We start from the raw sequence: 20,894 nt of genomic DNA on the forward strand, positions 1-20,894 counted from the left end.
CACACACACACACACACACACACACACATACTTTATATATTAGAGCCACTTAAAAATGCAAGGGCTATTTAAATGATAATCTTTCAAGAAAATAGGTTTTGATTTTTCCAAATACATGTGTTATTTTAGGCAGTGTGTGTGTGTGTGTGTGTGTGTGTGTGTGTGTATCTGTGTCTACAAGTATATATATCCTCAAATACCCTCTAGTCATCAAATACTGTAGAAGAGAAATCCAGGTGCTAATTATTATGGGTCTAATGTCTGCATTTTATCCATTTTACAAAGTCTGTTTCCTTAGTGGATTCATTGTGAGTTTCTTGGCACAAAAAGGAAGCACCTGGTGATTTACTATTTTATCAGGAAGCATCTGCTACATTATCAAGACTGGGTAGAAAGAAAAAAAGATGCAGTATATATATTTGGGGAGGCATATGTATTGTGACTAATGCATTCTCAGCATATAATGAGGAAAGATTCTATGGTTAATCATAAATGTTTTCTTTCATATAGTAAATAAATGGCTATTGAACATCCAAACTAAGTGATACTAATACTTGCTGAAATACATGTGGTAAAAAGGAGCTTCAGGAAAATCAAGTGACTATTATAATGACTTTTAATTATTTTGAGCAAGTGATGATGGCACATGGGAAAACATAGTTCTGTTCTTTTAAATTTGTTACAAACTAGTTTTGATATATTTGTGCCTCAAGAAAACTCAGAGAAAGGAGATAAGCAAGTTAATAATCAACCTAATAAGAAATGCAGGGTTCCAATACATGTTAAAAATTCACCATGGAAACTGCAGTGACATTAAAGTAATTTTTTCTTTATTGGTTACTACATTTTGCTGCAGTATTTTTGAGATAAATTTTCCTACATGGCCTAGGTTGACTTGAAACTCTTGATTCTCTGGTTTAGACAATCAGGTCTTGAGATTAAAAGCAGAAGAGAAAGAACAGAGAAGATGTAAGGGACTGGAAATAATTACTGGGTGGCATCCTATTTACATGTGCACAGTTGTGGTTCTACCATACTGTGGACATACTTTCTTCTCCTCAGGAGCACATCTTAGAAGAGGGTATCCCCACTTATCTAACCTGGGATTTCCAAGTTTAGTATGATGGATAGTCTCACTGTGTGGTTTGCCACTCTTTTGCTGCTAAGCCCTGGACGTAAAGCACTAGGGCAAGAGGTCCAGTCCCATATTGAAGGTAATATTCTGAATCTCTTCTTTTCCTTGATTAAGTTTTGATTGCTCATCAAGAAGCAAAGTGGGACTTGTATACTCTTAGGATGTATGAAAACATCAGGACCACAGGAAGAAGCCCAGACTCTACATAACACTCATTTCATCTAGAACTTCTTCCAGACAGACATACTGGGAATGCTTCCTGAGATTGGCACGTGACAGAAAGGCATTCACTGAACAGGTAACTGACTCTCATGTAGCCATGGAAAACATTCATTCCTCAGACAGTCCGAAACTCTACAGTATGTATGTATGCATGCATGCATGTATGTATGTATGTATGTATATACTGTAGTCTGCTTCAATTTTTCCCATTCATAGAATCAACCGCCATACAGTTTTACAGTTCTTGTGGAACATTGTGAGCTGTGGAACAGAATTTTCTAGAATGAAGTGAGCTACCACAGAGAGCACATTTATTTATTGAAAAAGAAAATTTAAACCTGTGGCTGAAATTTCCTGAAGTAATAATCAATAATATTTAGGGCAGACAAGAAAATTGGAAGTATTGATCTATGCAAAAACTCAGGACTTCCCCAAACTCCTTATTCCCCTAGAAGAACTAATTCCATGTCTTTCTGTAATAGATTTTGAGATTAAGTTCCTTATAATTGAGGATAAGACATAGCTACATGTCTTTCTAGTTAGACATATGCTTTACCAGTTAAAAAGAATGTATTTTTCTACATAAAGATTGTATTTTATTTTTTTTTAATTCTGTGTAAGTGTGTTGTAGAAGCATATGAGAATGATAACCTGCAGGTTCCCGAAGGCATCAGATCTCTTAGAGCTGGAGTAACAGGAAGCTGGTTTTGCCTCTCCTTAGTGCTGAGAAACATGGCTGTATATGCCCTTAACCACTAAGCTATCTCACCAGCCCTCAGGGACTATATCTTATTTTTCTTTTCTTCCTTTTTTTAGTTTTTAGTTTTTGTTTTTGTTTTTCCTTCCAACTCTGTAAACAAGATAATATTATATATTCTATTTTTTCCCTTTTTTATTGGATATTTTATTTATTTCATTTCAAATGGTATACCTTTTCCTGGCTTCCCCTCTAGCAATTTGCAACTCCATAAAAAAAAAAACAACAATATTAACCAACCAGACCCCCAAAATCTCCCAGGGGCTAAACCACCATCCAAAGAGTATACATGAAAGGACCCATGGCTCCAGCTGCATATGCAGCAGAGGATTGACTTATCTGGCATTGATGGGAATGGAGACCCTTGGTCCAGTTGAGGCTCAATGACCCAGGGTAGTAGAATGCCAGAGCAGTGAGGTGAGAGTGGGTAGGGGAGCACCCTTATAGAAGCAGGGGGTAGGGATGGGATAGAAGGCTTGTGGAGAGGAAACTGGAAAGAGGGATAACATTTGAAATGTAAATAAATATAATAACCAATACAAATAAATTAGGCAGAAAATAGCTTTCTCAATTTATAAGAAGGAAAGTGAGATTTTATAGGCCCCTAATTTAAAAAGAGTATCAATAATCTCTGTGAATCTGGAAAAAAATTATTTGAGAGTTAATTCCTACAGAGTTGGCTGATGTTATATTATGACATTGGACTGATGGGTTAGAACTATTTTTAGATATTTGCAGCTTAAACACCTAAGAAGATACTGTACTCAGACATATAGACTTGATCTATTATTATTCTTGTCTTTCTAAGTGACCTTGCTTTAGGAAGCAAAGTCAAGAGTCATTGTTAAATTTTATACTTGAAATTATTCTGACATCTGACAACAGTTTCTATTTTGTCAAACATTTTGCCTCATAATAAATGTGCAGGAACTTGCTACCTGAGTTGCACATTTACTTTCATCTAATGGTCCTTGTAAATAAAACATTTCCATAATGAGTAATATTTATAAAAGCCAATTACCACTAATATGTGTAACCTTTTGCCACTGTGTAAGCTAATAACCTTTGAAATATGAACTACATTACATAGTGCTAAAATGAAACTGATGTAGAGTATAAAATAAGACCCCCATAGAGAGAAATAAAGAATATTTTTTTGTTTCAGCTGCACCCTTAAAGAGGTGCTAATTAGATAGGTGATCAGAATGAAAAATTTAATTCTGCTCCATTTTCAAATAAAGGACATGAAAAATGAATCATTTGTAAACGATTAAAACTTGATTCAAGCCTTAGGTTTATAAAACAATGTCTAGTAAAGTAGAATTTAACAATTAAGACTAGGATGCAGATATATAAAAGTATTAAATTTTTCAAGGTCACTCACATATAATTAATACCAAGACAACAATAATATTTTGGGAGTTTTGTGATTTATGTAAAAATTAAATATTAGTTAATATTAGATTAAATTTTGACTTGTTTTATAGTAAATTTAATGAGTTATCTCCATACGTATAATTTGCTTTTCTTATTAAATTATAATACCAATACATTTCATCTAATGCTGGTAGGACTATACTTCATTCTGTGAAGGTGTCTTAGTTAGGGCTTTACTGCTATGAACAGACACCATGACCAAGGCAAGTCTTATAAAAACAACATTTAATTGGGGCTAGCTTACAGGTTCAGAGGTTCAGTCCATAATCATCAAGGTGGGAGCATGGCAGTATCCANACAGGCATGGCACAGGCAGAGCTAAGAGTTCTACATCTTCATCCAAAGGCTGCTAATGGAAGGCTGACTTTCAGGCAACTAGGGTGAGGGTCTTAAGCCCAGACCCACAGTGACACACTTATTCCAACAAGGCCACACCTCCAAATGGTGCCACTCCCTGGTCCAAGAATATACCAACCATCACAGAAGGCATTTTTATTTATGTATATTGTATTGTTTAGAGGTGTACATCATTTAGCATGGAAGCCTAGGCATTAGAAGATACTAAAATAGAACTGTATAACTGACTGTGTACCATAGCCAGATGCCTATGTGATATGTCCTGGAGTCTGGATATCACTATGCTGCTGTTCTCTATCATACCGGAATTATTGCAAATCAGAATTCAACACAAACAAATACAAATAATATAAGGAGGAATTTCTGCCTAGCTAACACTAGTACCATTAATGTTTTGTCTCTGAGGTCAACTGATACCAGATTTCCAATGAAATAGCTCTATAAAATTTACTCATATTTTCAACCTTGTCTTCAACCTTTGTTGAACTTGACTTCAAATGAACTGGGCTTTCATAATTACTCATCCCAGCCTACCAGGTAGCTATTTTATCTCCATTCATAAATCTTCAGTGTAGTCTCTTTTCATTCTATTTCTATAATAACACAGTTGCATATACTAAATTTTCTCAACACATTCTTTAGGAAACTATCAACTAATGTGAACAAAGACTTTCAATAATTTTACATCTTAACCCTGACCGCATGCAAGCCTGCTTGGTGATATCTGTTTAATACAGTTTTGCCTTTCCTGAGTCAGGAAACATAGCCATGAGGTACAAGTGTGCAATGTTGGATACAGCAAACTGGAGTGGGCAATATTAGTAATGGAACCATAAATGTTTGGCTTTATATGTTGATTTCTAAGTTATTAACAATTGCTGTTCATAGAAATCATGTACAGACATGTATTACTTTTTCACCAAGGAATGGTATTGGGATTATAAATAAATTATCATTTACTCTTTCCACTTAAAGGCTGAGATGTCAAGAAATAGAAAATAAATGTGACCATTTTTAAGGCAAGCTTGGAATAAGTCACTTATTCATATATATTTAAGTTTATAAAAAAACATGAGAAATTTATAGGCTGTACTTAAATGTCATCTTGGGCTTATTCTGTCACTACTGGTAGGAAGGAACATTAAAGAGGTGCCAACAAAATATTGTTGGAGTAACATATAAAGGCAGACCTATCAAAATTACACCAGACGTCTCACCAGAGACTATGAAAACCTGAAGCTCCTGGGCAAATGTCATACAGACCCTAAGAGAACATAAATTCCAGCCCAGGTTACTATACTCAGCAAAACTCTCAATTACCATAGATGGAAAAACCAAGATATTCCATAACAAAACCGAATTAAAACAACATCTTTCCACAAATCCAGTCCTACAAAGGATAACAGATCGAAAAATCCAACACAAAGAGGGAAACTACACCCTTAAAAAAGTAGGAAAGTAATCTTTCTACAAACTCAAAAGATAATAGCCAAAGAAACATAATCCCACCTCTAGCAACAAAAGTAACAGAAAGTAACAATCACTTTTTCTTAATATCTCTTAACATCATTGGACTCAATTCCACAATAAAAAGACATAGACTAACAGACTGGGTATGTAAACAGGACCCAGCATTTTTGATGCATATACAAAACATACCTCAGTGCCAAAGACAGAAACTACCTCAGAGTAAAAGGTTGGAAAACAATTTTCCAAGCAAATGGTCCCAAGAAACAAGCTAGAGAAGCCATTCTAATATCTAATAAAATCAACTTTCAACCAAAAGTTATTCAAAAAGTTAAGGAAAGACACTTCATACTTTTTAAAGGAAAAATATACCAAGATGAACTTTCAATTCTGAACATCTGTGCCCAAAATACAATGGCACCCACATTCATAAAAGAAACTTTACTATAGCTCAAAGCACAAATTGTACTCCACACAATATAGTGGGAGACATCAACACCCCACTCTCACCAATGGAGAGATCAAGGAATCAGAAACTAAATAAGACACAGTGAAACAAAAAGAAGTAATAAACTATATGGATCTAACAGATATTTATAGAATATTCCATCCTAAAGCAGAAGAATATACCTTCTTCACAGTACCTCATGGTACCTACTCCAAACTTGGTCACAAAACAGGCCTCAACAGATACAAGAAGACTGAAATAATCCCATGCACCCTATCAGATCACCATGGACTAAAGCTGGTTTTAAATTCCAACAAAAACAACCCAAACCACACATATCTATGGAAGCTGGGAAACACTCTACTCAATGATAATGTGGTGAAGGAAGAAAGAAAGAAAGAAATTAAAGACTTTTTTACAATTGCATGAAAATAAAGACACATTATACCAAAACTTAAGAGACACAATGAAAGCAATGGTAAGTGGGAAACTCATAGCTCTAAGTGCATCCAAAAAGACACAGGAGTAAGCTTACAGTAACAGCTTGACAGCATGCCTGAAATCTCTAGAACAAAAACAAGCAAATACACCCAAGAGGAGTCAACTGCAGGAAATAATCAAACTTAGGATGGAAAACAACCAAATAGAAACAAAAAGAACTATACAAAGAATCAACAAAACCAGGAGCTGATTCTTTAATAAAAATCAACAAGATAGATAAACCCTTAGCCAGAGGACAAAGAGACTGTATCCAAATTAATAGAATCAGAAATGAAAAGGGAGAGATAAGAATGGAAAATGTGGAAATTCAAAAAAAAAAAAAATATCAGATCCTACTACAAAAGCTTATACTCAACAAAATTGGAAAATCTGGATAAAATGGAAAAATTTCTAGACATATACCAGGTGCTAAAGTTAAAACAGGATCAGATAGACTATCTAAACAATCCCATAATCCCTAAAGAAATAGAAGCAGTCATTAGTAGTATCCCAACCAAATACAGCCCAGGACCAAAGGAATTTAGTGGAGAGTTCTATCAGACCTTTAAAGACCTAATACCAATACTCTTCAAACTATTCCACAAAATAGAAGCAGAAGGAACACTACCCAATTCATTCTATGGAGCCACAATTACACTTATACCTAAACCAAAGATCAAACAAAGAAAGATAATTTCAGACAAATCTCCCTAATGAACATTGATGCAAAACACTCAATAAAATTCTTGCCAACAGAATCCAAGAACACATCAAAACTATTGTTCACCATTGACAAGTCAGCTTTAACCTAATGATGTAGGAATGGTTCAATATATGAAAAATTATCAATGTAATTCACTACACAAACAAATTCAAGAAAAAAATCATATTATCATTTCATTGGATGCTGAAAAAGCATTTAACAAAATTCAGCATCGCTCCATGTTAAAGATCTTGGAAAGATCAGTAATACAAAGCCCCTATGTAAACATAGTAAATGCAATATAGAGGAAAACAGTAGCCAACATCAAACTAAATGGAGAGGAACCTGAAGCAATCCTACTAAAATCAGAGAGTAGACAAGGCTGCCCACTCTTTTTTCATCTATTCAATATAGTACTTGAAGTTCTATCTAGAGCAATGAGACAAAAATAGGAGATCAAAGGATGCAATTTCAAAAGGAAGAAGTCAAAATATCAGTATTTGCAGATTGTATGATCATATACTTAAGTGACCCCAAAAATTCCAACACAGAACTCCTAAAGCTGATAAACAACTTTAGCAAAGTGGATGGATATAAAATTAACTCAAACAAATCAGTAGCCTTCCTCTATTCAAACGATAACAGGTTGAGAAAGAAATTAGGGAAACAACACCCTTTGCAATAGTCAAAAATAATATAAAATACCTTGGTGTGACTCTAACCAAGGAAGTGAAAGATCTGTATTATAAGAACTGCAAGTCTCTGAAGAAAGAAATCAAAGATCTCAGAAGATGGAAAGATCTCCCTTGCTCCTGGATTGGCAGGATTAATATAGGAAAAGTTGCCATCTTGCTGAAAGGAATGTATAGATTCAATGCAATCCCCATCAAAATTCCAAATCAATTCTCCACAGAGTTAGAAAGAGCAGTTCTTAAGTTCATTTGGAATAACAAAAAACCCAGGATATCAAAAACTATTCTCAACACTAAAATCACCATACCTGACCTCAAGATGTATTACAGAGCAATAGTGATAAAAACTGCATGGTATTGGTACAGAGACAGGCAGGAACATCAATGGAATAGAATTGAAGACACAGAAATAAATCCACACACATATGGTCACTGGATATTTGACAAAGGGGCTTAAACCATACAATGGAAAAGGAACAGAATTTTTAACATATTATGCTGGTTCAACTGTCAGTCAACATGTAGAAAAATGCAAATCGACCCATTCTTATCTCCTTGTACAAAGCTGAAGTTCAAGTGGATCAAGAACATCCACATAAAACCAGATACACTGAAACTTACAGAGAAGAAAGTAGGGAAGTGACTTGAAAATATGGGTGCAGGGGAAATTTTCCTAAACAGAACACCAATGGCTTATGCTCTAAGATCAAAAATCAACAAATGGAACCTCATAAAATTTCAAAGCTTCTGTAAGGCAAAGGACACTGTCAATAGGACAAAATGACAACCAACAGATAGCGAAAAGATCTTTATCATCCTACATCTGATAGAGGGCTAGTATCCAATATATACAAAGAACTCAAGAAGTTAGACTCCGGAGAATCAAATAACCCTATGAAAAAAATGGGGAAATGAGTTAAACTAAGAGTTTTCAACTGAGGAATATTGAGTGGCCCAGAAGCACCTAAAGAAATGTTCAGAATCCTTAGTTATCAGGGAAATGCGAATCAAACCAACCCTGAGATTCCACCTAACACCAGTCAGAATGGCTAAGATCAAAAACTTAAGTGAAGGCAGATGCTGGTGAGGATGTGGAAAAAGAGGAACACCCTTTCATTATTGGCGGGATTGCAAGCTGGTACAACCACTCTGGAAATCAGTTTGGCAATTCCTCAGAAATTGGACATAGTGCTACCTGAGGACCCAGCAATTCCTCTCCTGGGCATATACCCAAAAGATGCTCCAACATGTAATAAGGACACATNCTCNACTATGTTCATAGCAGCCTCATTTATAATAGCCAGAAGCTGGAAACAACCCAGATGTCCTTCAGCAGATGAATGGATACAGAAAATGTGGTCTATTTACACAATGGATTACTACTCAGCTATTAAAAACAATGAATTCATGAAATTCTTAGGCAAATGGATGGAACTAGAAAATATCCTGAGTGAGGTAACCCAATCATATGATATGTACTCACTGATAAGTAGATATTATCCCAAAGGCTCCAAATGCTGAAGATACAATTCATAGACCACATGAAGCTCAAGAAGAAGGAAGAACAAAGTGTGGGTACATTGGTCCTTCTCAGAAGGAAAACAAAATACTCACAGGAACAAATATGGAGATAAAGTGTAGAGCAGAGACTGAAGGAAAGGCCATCCAGAGACTGCCCCACCTGGGAATTAATCCCATATACAGTTACCAAACTCAGACACTATTGTGGATGCCATGAAGTGCATGCTGTCAGGAGCCTGATATAGCTGTCTCCTGAGAGGCCCTACCAGTGTAGGGGAATCAAGGTCAGGGAGATGTAAGTGGATGGGTGAGTGGAAGAACACCCTCATAGAAGCAGGGGGAGGGAGGATGGGATATGGGGTTTCCAGGAGGGGAAAGAACTGGGAAAGAGGATAACATTTGAAAAGTAAAATAAAAGAAATAAAAAAGAAAATAGCTAATAAAAATAAGTAAACTCTGGAGAATGTGTTGAAAATATTGACTATCTAAAATTGAATGCAGTAAAGAACATTAGTGAATAAACTTCTACCCTCATCATTCCTTTTTTGCTACTTTCTCAGATTTGTAATTTTTCTGTATTCTTCTCCAACACTTTAAGCTCTGGGTCAGTAGGTGAAGTGCTTCAGAAACTGTTAACACAAAGCCTACGGACTGCATCATTCACTCTGAATAGGCACAAACATCTTAAAACACAGCTGAAGGGAAAAAGAGAAAAAAAAAAAGGCCAAAAAGTAACATCTGTGCTATTTTCAGAGGAAATATTTATGCTGCTTGAAAGCTTGGAACAGTTAGCTATCATTTCTGCAGGTTATCCAGTGGTTAAGAGCAAATGAACAGGGACTGTGTAGTGTGGTGGTAGGTACCTGCAGACCTTGTAACTCAGGCTCTGAAAGTCTTTATCTGAACCATGAGTCTCTCTGCTTGCCGTGTGCCCCAGGGTCACTCCTTAAATTCTACATCCCAATACATAAAAACACAAAGGCATGCCAATGTACAAAGGCTTTGTATCTCATCTTTAATTTGATTCTTTAGATTTTTTTTTTTGTTAAACTATAATGTAGTAAGTACACTTACTAGTACAACGTATGTGTTAGGTATCCACTGTAGACTAAACAGACCCTTCTAAACTGGGTACCAAAAAAAAAAAAAAAAAGAAAGAATATCCAAGCAAAACTGAGATGAAGTGGTAGACGTGTGTTGATACGTATATTTTTATTAAAAAATAACAGATATGTTGCAGAAGATGGATGATCGTTCCTCCCCGTTACAGTGATGTGCATGCTGACTCTAATGTGCCATTTCCAAAACAGGTTTGTGGGAAGAGTCTTAAGAATTATTTCAAGAAATTTATAAAAACAAAAACAAAAACAAAAACAAACAAACAAAAAAAAATGACAGTAATAGTACTTTGGGACTGTATGAAGCAGCTAGTCAAACAGGTGTGCCACCTGGCCACAAGTGACTTTCAAGTCAGGAGAAAGCAAAAAACACTTCCAGTGCACTCTAGGATTGGAGCTTTCCTTAACCTAGAGATAGCACAATAAGTGGAACATGTGTACTCCTTCTATCTCCTTTTGTCTTTTAATGAAATAATCCATTAAATAATAATGTGGGGATCCAAAAACATTTGCCTGTACATGGGGTAGGTTCTTCTAGCTGGGCTGCCTTGTCTGGCCTCAGTGTGAGAGAAAGCACATAGCCTAAGAGAGACTTGAAATGCCAGGGTGGGGTGATACACAGGGCTCCCACACTCTCAGAGAAGAATTGAGGAAGGATTGGTGGGGGGTGACTGGGAGAGGATTGGTGAGTGGGATATAAGTGAGTAAGTAAAAAATTAAATTAAATTAGATTAAAAAACAGTAATTTGGGGATCAAATTAAATAGATTACATTTTACTTCTAATAACTCTGTACTTAGCTTGTGAGTAAACTGACTAACCAGTAATTAGAGCTGGCTTCATGAGTGTTACATATAGGCTCATCTACGACCTATCACAAGAATGCCTTACCGTAGTGCTGTCACCATTTCTACAACTCCATAATTTCAGTTTAAAGTTTTTGTTAAAAAATTAAATCAAACAAGATGCTATGTCAAATATATGAAAGGGGAAGATTAATACTGTATACTGTAAGGTAAAAAAAATTTAAGTTTGACCCCCTAGACCAAGTTAGAGCCAAGAAAGAAAAATAGTAGGGCCCTGAAACAGCCTGTTCTGAGAACTGGCTGACCACAGAACAGATAATTACACAAGCTGGAAGCAGGGAGTTTCCCCTTGTGATTTTTAGTACCCCCCCTGTGATTTTTCACTGGTATTTTTGGCATTTTCCAATAATGCCCTCCCTACTCCCTTGGTTTGTGTTTTTTTTTTTTTTTTTTTTTTTTTTCCTTTAAACACCCACTTTCCTAGCTACTCAGGGTCAAACTCCTCTACTCCTGTGTGGGATATGAGTTGACCCCAGTGCACTGGTTCCTGTCAATAAATCTCGTGTGATTGCAACAAGGATGGTCTCACGTGAGTTTCTTGGAGGGTCACGTTATCCTGAGACTTGAGTGAGGGTCTCCCATCTTGGGGGGTGGGGGGGTCTTTCAATACATGTCTGCTATTGCTGTCTCTTAGCACATGAATACCCATAGTATCCCATGATGACAAAGTTCCTGTGCATATGCTATGTGTGGCGGTTTGGTGCCATATAAAAAGCTCAATTGAAACCTGTTAACACTTCACGTTGTAAGAGAACTGTGGTCAAGCTCCACATGTTGTCTATTTCAACCAAAGGTTGTTTGGGGTTCAGGAAGAAGTCAAAGAAGAAAAGCAAAAGAAACCCATTGTATTCTGTACACTTGTGAATTTTCTGTGTTTGTCAATGAATATACTTACTCACCATCCAGGGAAGGGCAAAGTACTTCAGCTCTTTATGAAAAGGAAAACATTCAGTTAAATTTGTGTATTACCTACCCTGAGGTAAGAAAACAAATATGTCAATGAACTATGTAGTATTGATAATTCCATAAATAAGTTAAATGATCTTATGTTTACATTTGAGTTATTGGGCAATAAAAATGAACAAATTATGCTAATATCAATTTCCATAAAGTTATATTACCATTAAATACTGAGTAAATGTATAATGTCTACTAGAAAAGAAACAGAATGGAAGAAAGTAAAAAGAATGTTTCAGTGCATTGAACAACAATTACTTTCAGCTTTTCATGAAAGGAGACGCATATTTGTTTGCATATTGTGTTGTGACTCACATACTAGTGAGTTGAGTCTACAGACAAGTATTACTCTCTGATCTTCCAGGGAATAAGACTAAGTCTGCCACACATCCCTGCTGTAATGGGTGATCTGCACACTCTACTAGACTTCACCATCAGCCTGAGTCCTATTTTCATTGTCAACCCTCTGGTTTTCTCACAGGGCTATGTCCTCCCATGTTATTTCCCATGACTTTGGAAGACAGCACCTCAAAAATGTGCCCTAATGTTTTTGTCTTACTATCTTGTGTATTCAGAAGACAAATTAGAAAGATCAATATATCTTTTATGGACAATTAAAGACTCCAACAGCTGCCTGTATAAAGGTACATACACTTAACTGAATTTTCATTTACTTTTAAACTACAGTACATTCACAGATGATCAGATATGAAAAATATAGATTGGACCAGTGTAGATTTTATGATGTGAAATTGTATTTTAAGAAATCAAAGAATACTTAACAATTGTTTATACATGTTTTAGAAACAAAATCCAAGATCTAAATTGCTATTAATAATGTTTACAGTAGTAACTTGTTTTAATATGTTAATATGTTAAATGTTATGTCAATATATAGCATATTATGTATATATTTAATGTAGGTATCTAATAAACACTAAAATAAATGCAGGGATTACATATAAGCTAACTGCACCATTTGAAGCAAGAGAAGGAAAAAGAAAACTTTTATACCCAGTGAAAGAAAGAAAATTACAAAATGAATGTTGCCATTATTGGCTAGATAGAATTAGTGAACAATAAAATTCAGGATGAGTGTTCAACTAACTTCAAATTAAAATACTGTACATTTTCCCAAACTTCTAAAATACCTTTGATTAAATTGCAAACATCTTTCAGAAGTATGAAGATAGAATTACAAAGCATTTTCTTTTGATTTTTGTAGATCATCACAGTGATTCATGAAATACGATATTTGAAAACAGTTTCCTTTTTCTTTTAAACTGGTGTTTTAAAGATTTGTTTTGATAAGTGTACATGTATATTTTCCTTTTTTATATCCCAAATGTTGTCCCCCTCCCCATCTCTCACCCTTTCCCCTTTGAAAGGCTGCCTCCATTGATATATCCTCACCCTGTGTCATTATGTCTTTCACTGAGGCCAGACAAGGCCGCCCTCTGTTACATAAGTGTCTGAGGCCTTGGACCAGCCCTTGTATGCTCTTTTGTTGGTTGCTCAATCTCTGAGAGCTCCTAGGAGTACAGGTTAGTTGGTATCTTTGGTCTTCCTATGGAGTTACCATCCCCTTCAGTTCTTTCAATCCTTATCCCAGTTCTTTCAAAGGGGTCTGGGCAGAACCCCCAGTGGAATGATGGGGACATCAACCCACCTACAAAACATTTGACACAAAATTGCTACTCTCTAGTAGAAATGCAGGGACAAAAAGGAAGCAGAGACTGAAGGAATGACTGACCCAGGCCCAACTTGGGATACATCCCATGGGGGGGTTACCAATTCCTGACACTGAAAGACCCCCGTTTCAGGGGATATCCTCACTCCAGTCCCAGGATGAGACGATGATGCCCCAATAGCTCGAGAGAAACCATTCTTGATGCAATATGCATGAGGTTTAATCAGGAAAAATCAACATGTTGAGGACAAGCTCATAGGAGATCAACCCTGAGCTGTTTCAACTGAGGGCTTTTAAAGGAAAGACCATAAGGAAGGGGTAGGGGGAAGTTCACAAAGAAAATTGAGTTTACAGCTTTTCTCCGGGGGAGCTGTATGGCTCATTTATGGCATAGGGGTCATAAGCTATCTTTTGGTAAACATTCCTGNCTTTTAATACCAGAAAGCAGGCGCCTGGCGGGCCATCCAGCAGTTATCGCTTTTCTAGCTGTCAGGTAGAAGGACATAAGGCTTCCTGCACCAGTCTGAGTTTAAGATGAGTCAGTTCCAGAGGTAATTAGTAACTCAGGCTGAAGGCAAAAGAACAAAGAACTCTTTTTATGTGTCTAAGAAACGAATTGAGTTGGGGTCTTACAACACTATTACTGATGCTATGTTGTACTTGCAGAGACTAGCATGCCTGTCCTCTGAGAGGTTATATCGGCAGCTGATTGAGAAAGATACAGATATTCACATCTGCTCACAGACACACTTGAACCGGGTACTCCTGAAAGGCAGGCTGGGGCTGAAAGAGATTAGATGGTGAACAAGGAAGGAAGGCTAAGACAACATAGCTGATCAAAGCCCCCAAGTTTACTAAGATTCTGAGCTTATATAGAGGGAGGAGGCCCATCCCCCACCACTCCATTCTTGATGCCCTTCACCAGCTGAAGGTGATCTGCAGGATGCTGTCTCCTGAAGGTCTCAAGGGTCTCAGCAGGTAGTGATAATGTTTTGGAGGAAAGCAGTGGCAGGTGTAGACAATAGAACCTGCTTTGTAAGTTGAAGTTTCCACCCCAGGCAGTCCCTGCTTAGTGACAAAAAGGTGTGAATCAGCCTGCTTCAAGGCTGGGGGAGGCAATACACAGTCAACCATTGAACAGTTTCCTTCTTAAAGTTAGATAACTAATCGCCATTTTGAATACAGATAGGCCTTATAGAATTGATGTTTGAAAAATTAATATCAAACTTAATAAACTGGCAGTTGCCTAAGAATATTATTAAATAAAATATGGAATTATATATAAATATATATAAATATAAATAAAATATATAATATCAGATGTGTTTGTATGCATGTTTCTGCCTATGGGAAAATTTAAATGGTTAAGAGAAATCATTTTGTTGCAAATATTTAGAAAAAAATACATTCCTTAGTAGGCAAAATAATTTAGATGATGCAGTTATATAACTATAACATGCTTTTAATTGCAAACAACATTAATATTTTATTAATTGTTTATTTTATAGCTTTTGTTATTGTCAGACTACAGACTTATTTCTAAATAAATGTGTTTTGTTACAATTGCATATTATTCCTGCTCTACTGAAAACAATGTATTGACTACTTGCAATAATTCATTTTTCATTTGTATGTAATGTAGAAAGATCCAAGATTAGCAAACAAGTGTGGTAATGACCTTGTGAGAATCCTGAGGTGGTATAGAGAGTTACAAACCAAGAAATAAAGAAGGCCCATGAGTGAGTGTGTGCATCTCTGTGTGTGCACATGTGTGAATGTGTGTGTGTGTGTGTGTGTGTGTGTGTGTATGTGGCTCCTCTGCTTGGCTTTCTTCCCATTCTCCCCACTCTCTTCCTTTCTTCTTCTTCTCTGTACATGAAACCTTCAGAATGCAAATATTGGTCTCCATTGTGATTACAGTTTTATAATCCTAGTAACCTCCCAAAATATCACCTCTTGTAAAATTTAAAATCAGATTAAAATTTCAGACTCTTAACAGTTCATAGTGGAGTTGAAATGTTGACACAAAACTCAGGTTGTCAGACTTATCACCATTACCAACTGATCTATCTTGCCTGCCTTTGAATCATTATCTATTACAAGAATGCATATGACCTAAGAATATTGTCTTGAAGATTAAACCAACTTGTGTTGGCATAGTATAATGCCTGGATTTTTTTTGACCCACATATTTTTAGCAGGTGGTAGCTTGTGCGTGTGTGTGTGTGTGTGTGTGTGTTCACATGACTTAATGGAATATTAATCACTGTAAAGATAAATATAATCATCTTTTGCAGAAAATGTTTAGATTTAGAGACATGATTTTTAGCAAGGTGAGTCAAACACATAAAGATAACTGCCACAGATTATCTTTCATATATAGAAGCTAATAAGCAAAGAATAGAAATAGAGACAGGAAAAGGGGGGACATGGGAGAGACAATAATGATGAAAAATTAGAAAGGAAGATATAGTAGAGGAATAAAGCAAGGGAACCAAGAGAAAAATAAACAGAGCATTACTGTGAGAAATTACAGTGATATTATTATGCAGCATGGAAAAATACCTCAAGGAAACCTATCATTTCATGTTGTTATTATACACTGTTAAAAAATCATGGAAATGAAAAGAAATGCCATGTGACCTTGGAGGCAAATCTTGGACTTAGGGAGAAGAGAAGAGACAGTATAGAGAATTGGAGACAGATGATCTTAATATTACTGTTTGTTTGTTTTTTGGTTTTTCGAGACAGGGTTTCTCTGTGCAGTCCTGGCTGTCCTGGAACTCACTCTGTAGACCAGGCTGGCCTTGAACTCAGAAATCTGCCTGCCTATGCCTCCCATGTGCTGGGATTACAAGCATGCGCCACCACTGCCCAGCCCTTAACATTACTTTAACAAGTTAAGTATAACAAGTTAAGTATGGTTTATGTTCACATATCTGACCATTTCTCCCTACAAAATACTCATTCCTTAGTCATGAGCAGGAAAGTTATCCTTGTGAACAGAAACTGTTGATTTCTCATTTCTAAAATGAATTGATTTTCTAAATTATAACAAAATATCTGTGGTACTGACCTTATAAAGAGGAAATCTTACTTTGGCCCAATGTTTTGGGGGCTTCACTCCAGGGTTAAGTGACCTTGTCATTGTAGGGCCTAAGTTGAAGATAAACATCATTGAGACAAGCACATGGCATAACAAGACTGTTCACATTCAAGGGGGAAAAAAGGGGGGGTGGCATCCTGAATTCAAGTCAAGGTCATTCTTTTGAATGACTGAGACTGCCTTTAGCTCTACCTATTGAAATCGCCCAAACTTCTCAGAAGCAATGACATCTAATAAAGAAGCATTCGACATGTGCATCTTTGGGAAACACTCCCATTATGAGAAAGGAGGGCAGGAAACTAAACAGTCATTGCAGGTGGGTGGAGGGAGGGAACTGTGTAGGAGAGGAGTTGAGAAGGGGACCAGGGGTAGCTACCAGGTATGGGGAGGGCTGGGTGTGAGAATGGAAATCACTGCAAGAGGATTAGGGGGCATCTCTGCTGACTAGCTGGAAGCCTGGGATAGGAGAGATGAGGAGTCAATGGGGGTGAGCCTATCTTAAGTTCATACCAGAATGTAATATATAGACACGAAAGTGGCTACCTCCGGTGGCCAGGCCGGATTTCCAGTGGAGCAAAGGGATCCTCAATCCACTCCCAAAACCTTCAACCCAAAATTTGTCTTGCCTAGAAAATGTGCAGGGGGGAACAGTGGAGCAGGAACTGAGGAAAAAGCCAACAACCAATGACTATGGCAACTTAAAATCCATCCCATGGTGGGGAGCCAAATCCTGACACTATTAATATAATCTGCTATGCTTGCAGACAGGAACCTGGCATAACTGTCTCCCGAAAGACTTCATCCAGCCTAAGATGGAGGCAGAAACAGAGACCCAGGCGAACATCACACAGAGCCAGGGAAGTCTTGTGGAAGAGTGGGGGATAGAAATGAGAAAATAGGAGGCATCGAAGGGGCTGTAATCAGGATGTAACATGGAAGAAAAAATGCCTTAAAAAGGAGGACTTTCTTACCATGGCTGCTCATGTGGGTTTCGCTGCTTTGAGCTAGTAGCTGTAAATCTTTTACTTTTAAAAGCCTTTCATCCCAGCACTTAGGAGACAGAGGCAGGCAGATTTCTGAGTTGGAGACCAGCCTGGTCTACAAAGTGATTTCCAGGACAGCCATGGCTATACAGAGAAACCCTGTCTCGAAAAACCAAAAGAATGTAAATAAATAAATAAATAAATAAATAAATAAAAATATGTATATCTGGGGCTGGAGAGATGTCTCAGCACCTAAGTGCCCTGACTGTTCTTCCAAAGGTCCAGAGTTCAATTCCCAGCAACCATATGGTGGCTCACAACTGTCTGTAATGAGATCAGATGTCCTCTTCTGGTATGTCAGAAAACAGCTACATTGCACTCATATAAAGTAAAAAATAATAATAATAATAAGAAGAAGAAGAACACCCCATTGTCCCCCTCCCCTCTGAATCCATGAGGGTTCTCCCCCACCCACACACCTACTCCCACCCCACTACTCTAACATTCCCCTACGCTGGGGCATAAAGCCTTCACAGGACCAAGGGCCCTCCCTCCCTTTGATTCGAGACAAGGCCACTCTCTGCTACATGTGCATTTGGAGCCATGTGTACTATTTCGTTGGTGTTTAGTCCCTGGGCCATAGGGTGCAGGTCTGGTTGGTTGATATTGTTCTTCCTATGGGGTTACAAACTCCTTCAGCTCCTTCAGTCCTTCGCCTAACTCCTCCATTGGGGTTCCCCTGCTCAGTGCTGCAAGCATCCACATCTGTATAGGTAAGGTGCTGGCTGAGCCACTCAGGAGACATCCATATCAGGTTACTGTCAGCAAGCACTTCTTGGCATCAGCCATAGTGTCTGGGTTTGATGGCTGCATATGGGATGGTTCCCCAGGTGCTGTAGTCTCTGGATGGCCTTTCCTTCAGTCTCTGCTCCACTCTTTGTTCCCATATTTCCTTTAGACAGGAACAGAGAATTGGTCCCTAATGTAAGGGTTACTATGGATGCTGAAACAGGCAATACCCATAGTCAGAACTATTCTCACAAGGAAAGTCAAAGCAGCCTGGAGCCAAATAACTACATTTAAATGTTTTTGCCAGTATATAAATAATCTTGAACTTGCCTTTACTCACAAAACTACAAATCATTGACTAAAAAGAATAGTATTTATAAAGGATATTTTTGAGCTATTCTGTGCTACGGGGTATTTGATCACACTGTGAGATTGTGTTATTTACTGGAAAAACCTATATCTAGTTGTGGCGTGGCTCATGCCTAGCACACACCTTTTAATCCAAGAACTTTCTGTCAATTGTAAACCAGATTAAATAAAGTCAGCCATATGTCAAAAGGTGGAGAAAGCAGCCAGATGACAGGAAGGGGAAGATAAGGAATATGGATAGAGAGAATCGCAGGAAACACAAGAATTGGGACATTAAGTTTGAGGGATTTTTGAGACAGCTTGGAGAAGGAGAACTTCCTTTTGGGACATTGATGGTAGAGGAAGATCAGCTGGATGTTTTCTCTGCCTCTGTGAGCTACCAAGATTTCACCCCAGCATCTGGCTCCCAAGTTTTCTTTGGTAAAATTAAACAACTGAGAGTTTGTTAAAATACATACATACATATGTACATATATACATACATACATACATACATACATACATACATACATACATATAAAAAGGAAAACATTTGTCTAATTTGGGGCAAGTCAACAGGAAGAGAGACATCCAATTTGATAAATCACCTGAAAAGTCCTCAAGAAGAAAGTTATTAATGGAAAATGCCATAATACAGGGTAACAGCGTCCCCTATAGTGCTACTTTAGATGGCTTGAAAATATAATCAGAAAAAAAGATAAATGATTTAACTGAGATTAGCATATATACAAATTATAATCACTATCAGTCTGGTAATTCATATTTTATCCTTAAGAGCCACAGTGGTTTTCTGTGCCATATGTAAGAAGTTAGTTGATAAGATACACACGTTACAAAGACATGAAAATAAGAAAACTACTCAGTCACAGACAGAGGAATTTAGACAGGAACTTACCATACCATCACCTAATGCGACAGGAGGGGCACGATTGTTAGGAAACCATCCTTAGTTATCCAGTTTCATGCAAAACCTCCAAGGTGATGATAGATACCCCCAATGTTATTATGAAGTTAAACAGAATCCTGTAGACATATTAAATTTAAGGAGACTTAAGGAAGCTATCATTTCAAATGGTATGCATTCACTCTATGTGAAGCAGATATTAAATTTATAGGCAACTCAGAAAAGAATTATCCCCCAAGACAGGAAAGATTTGGCAACAGTAGTATCGGAAGTTGGACCTCAGTTACAATGACGAACATGGTGGAAAGGGAAAACTTTGGCTGTAGAACAAGGAAATAGGGTAGAAGTATTAATATTTCCCAAGATAAGTTGCTAAGTGAAGGTCAACATGCTGCCTTACAAAGAACAGTTTTTGCAACTGCCAGTCAGCCCATCTCAGTGCTTGCAACCCTGACCAATCTTGAACCAGATGATATCTTAATTTGGATATCATATTTATTGGTTCACCCAATACCACAGCTGACAAAAAGCTTGGCCCACTCTCCCTTTCTTGGGCCCTCAGGGCTAGCTCATCATTGAATTCACTACGGTGGTCAGTTCTACTCTGCTGTTCAAGCAAGTTGCAGGGTCTATACTCCTGAGTGCTGCAGCCAGCAAGGACCAGCTCTCCAGCTCTCATACTCTGGGACCCCATGCTACCCCTTGCCAGTGAGTGATGGCTTCAGCTCTCCTGGAGCTTATACTGTCAGGGTCACTTCACCTGCAAGCCCTCAAAACAGGGACAGCACTATTGCACTTCCCTGGCAAAGTGCAGATCTCTGCACAGCCCTAGGCATTAACATGACCCCATTTGACAGCCCAAAACAGGGATGTCTGAGGGATTTCTGAGAGTAA

General features: G+C 37.5%; 1 pseudogene; it reads right to left on the reverse strand.

The window, feature by feature from the left end:
* LOC110324026 overlaps positions 1–20,694 on the reverse strand; it is a 72,238-nt pseudogene extending 51,544 nt beyond the window's left edge.
* Positions 20,695–20,894: the final 200 nt, after the last annotated feature.

This window comes from Mus pahari, chromosome 7 (assembly GCF_900095145.1).
Source record: "Mus pahari chromosome 7, PAHARI_EIJ_v1.1, whole genome shotgun sequence".
Lineage (NCBI taxonomy): Eukaryota > Metazoa > Chordata > Mammalia > Rodentia > Muridae > Mus > Mus pahari.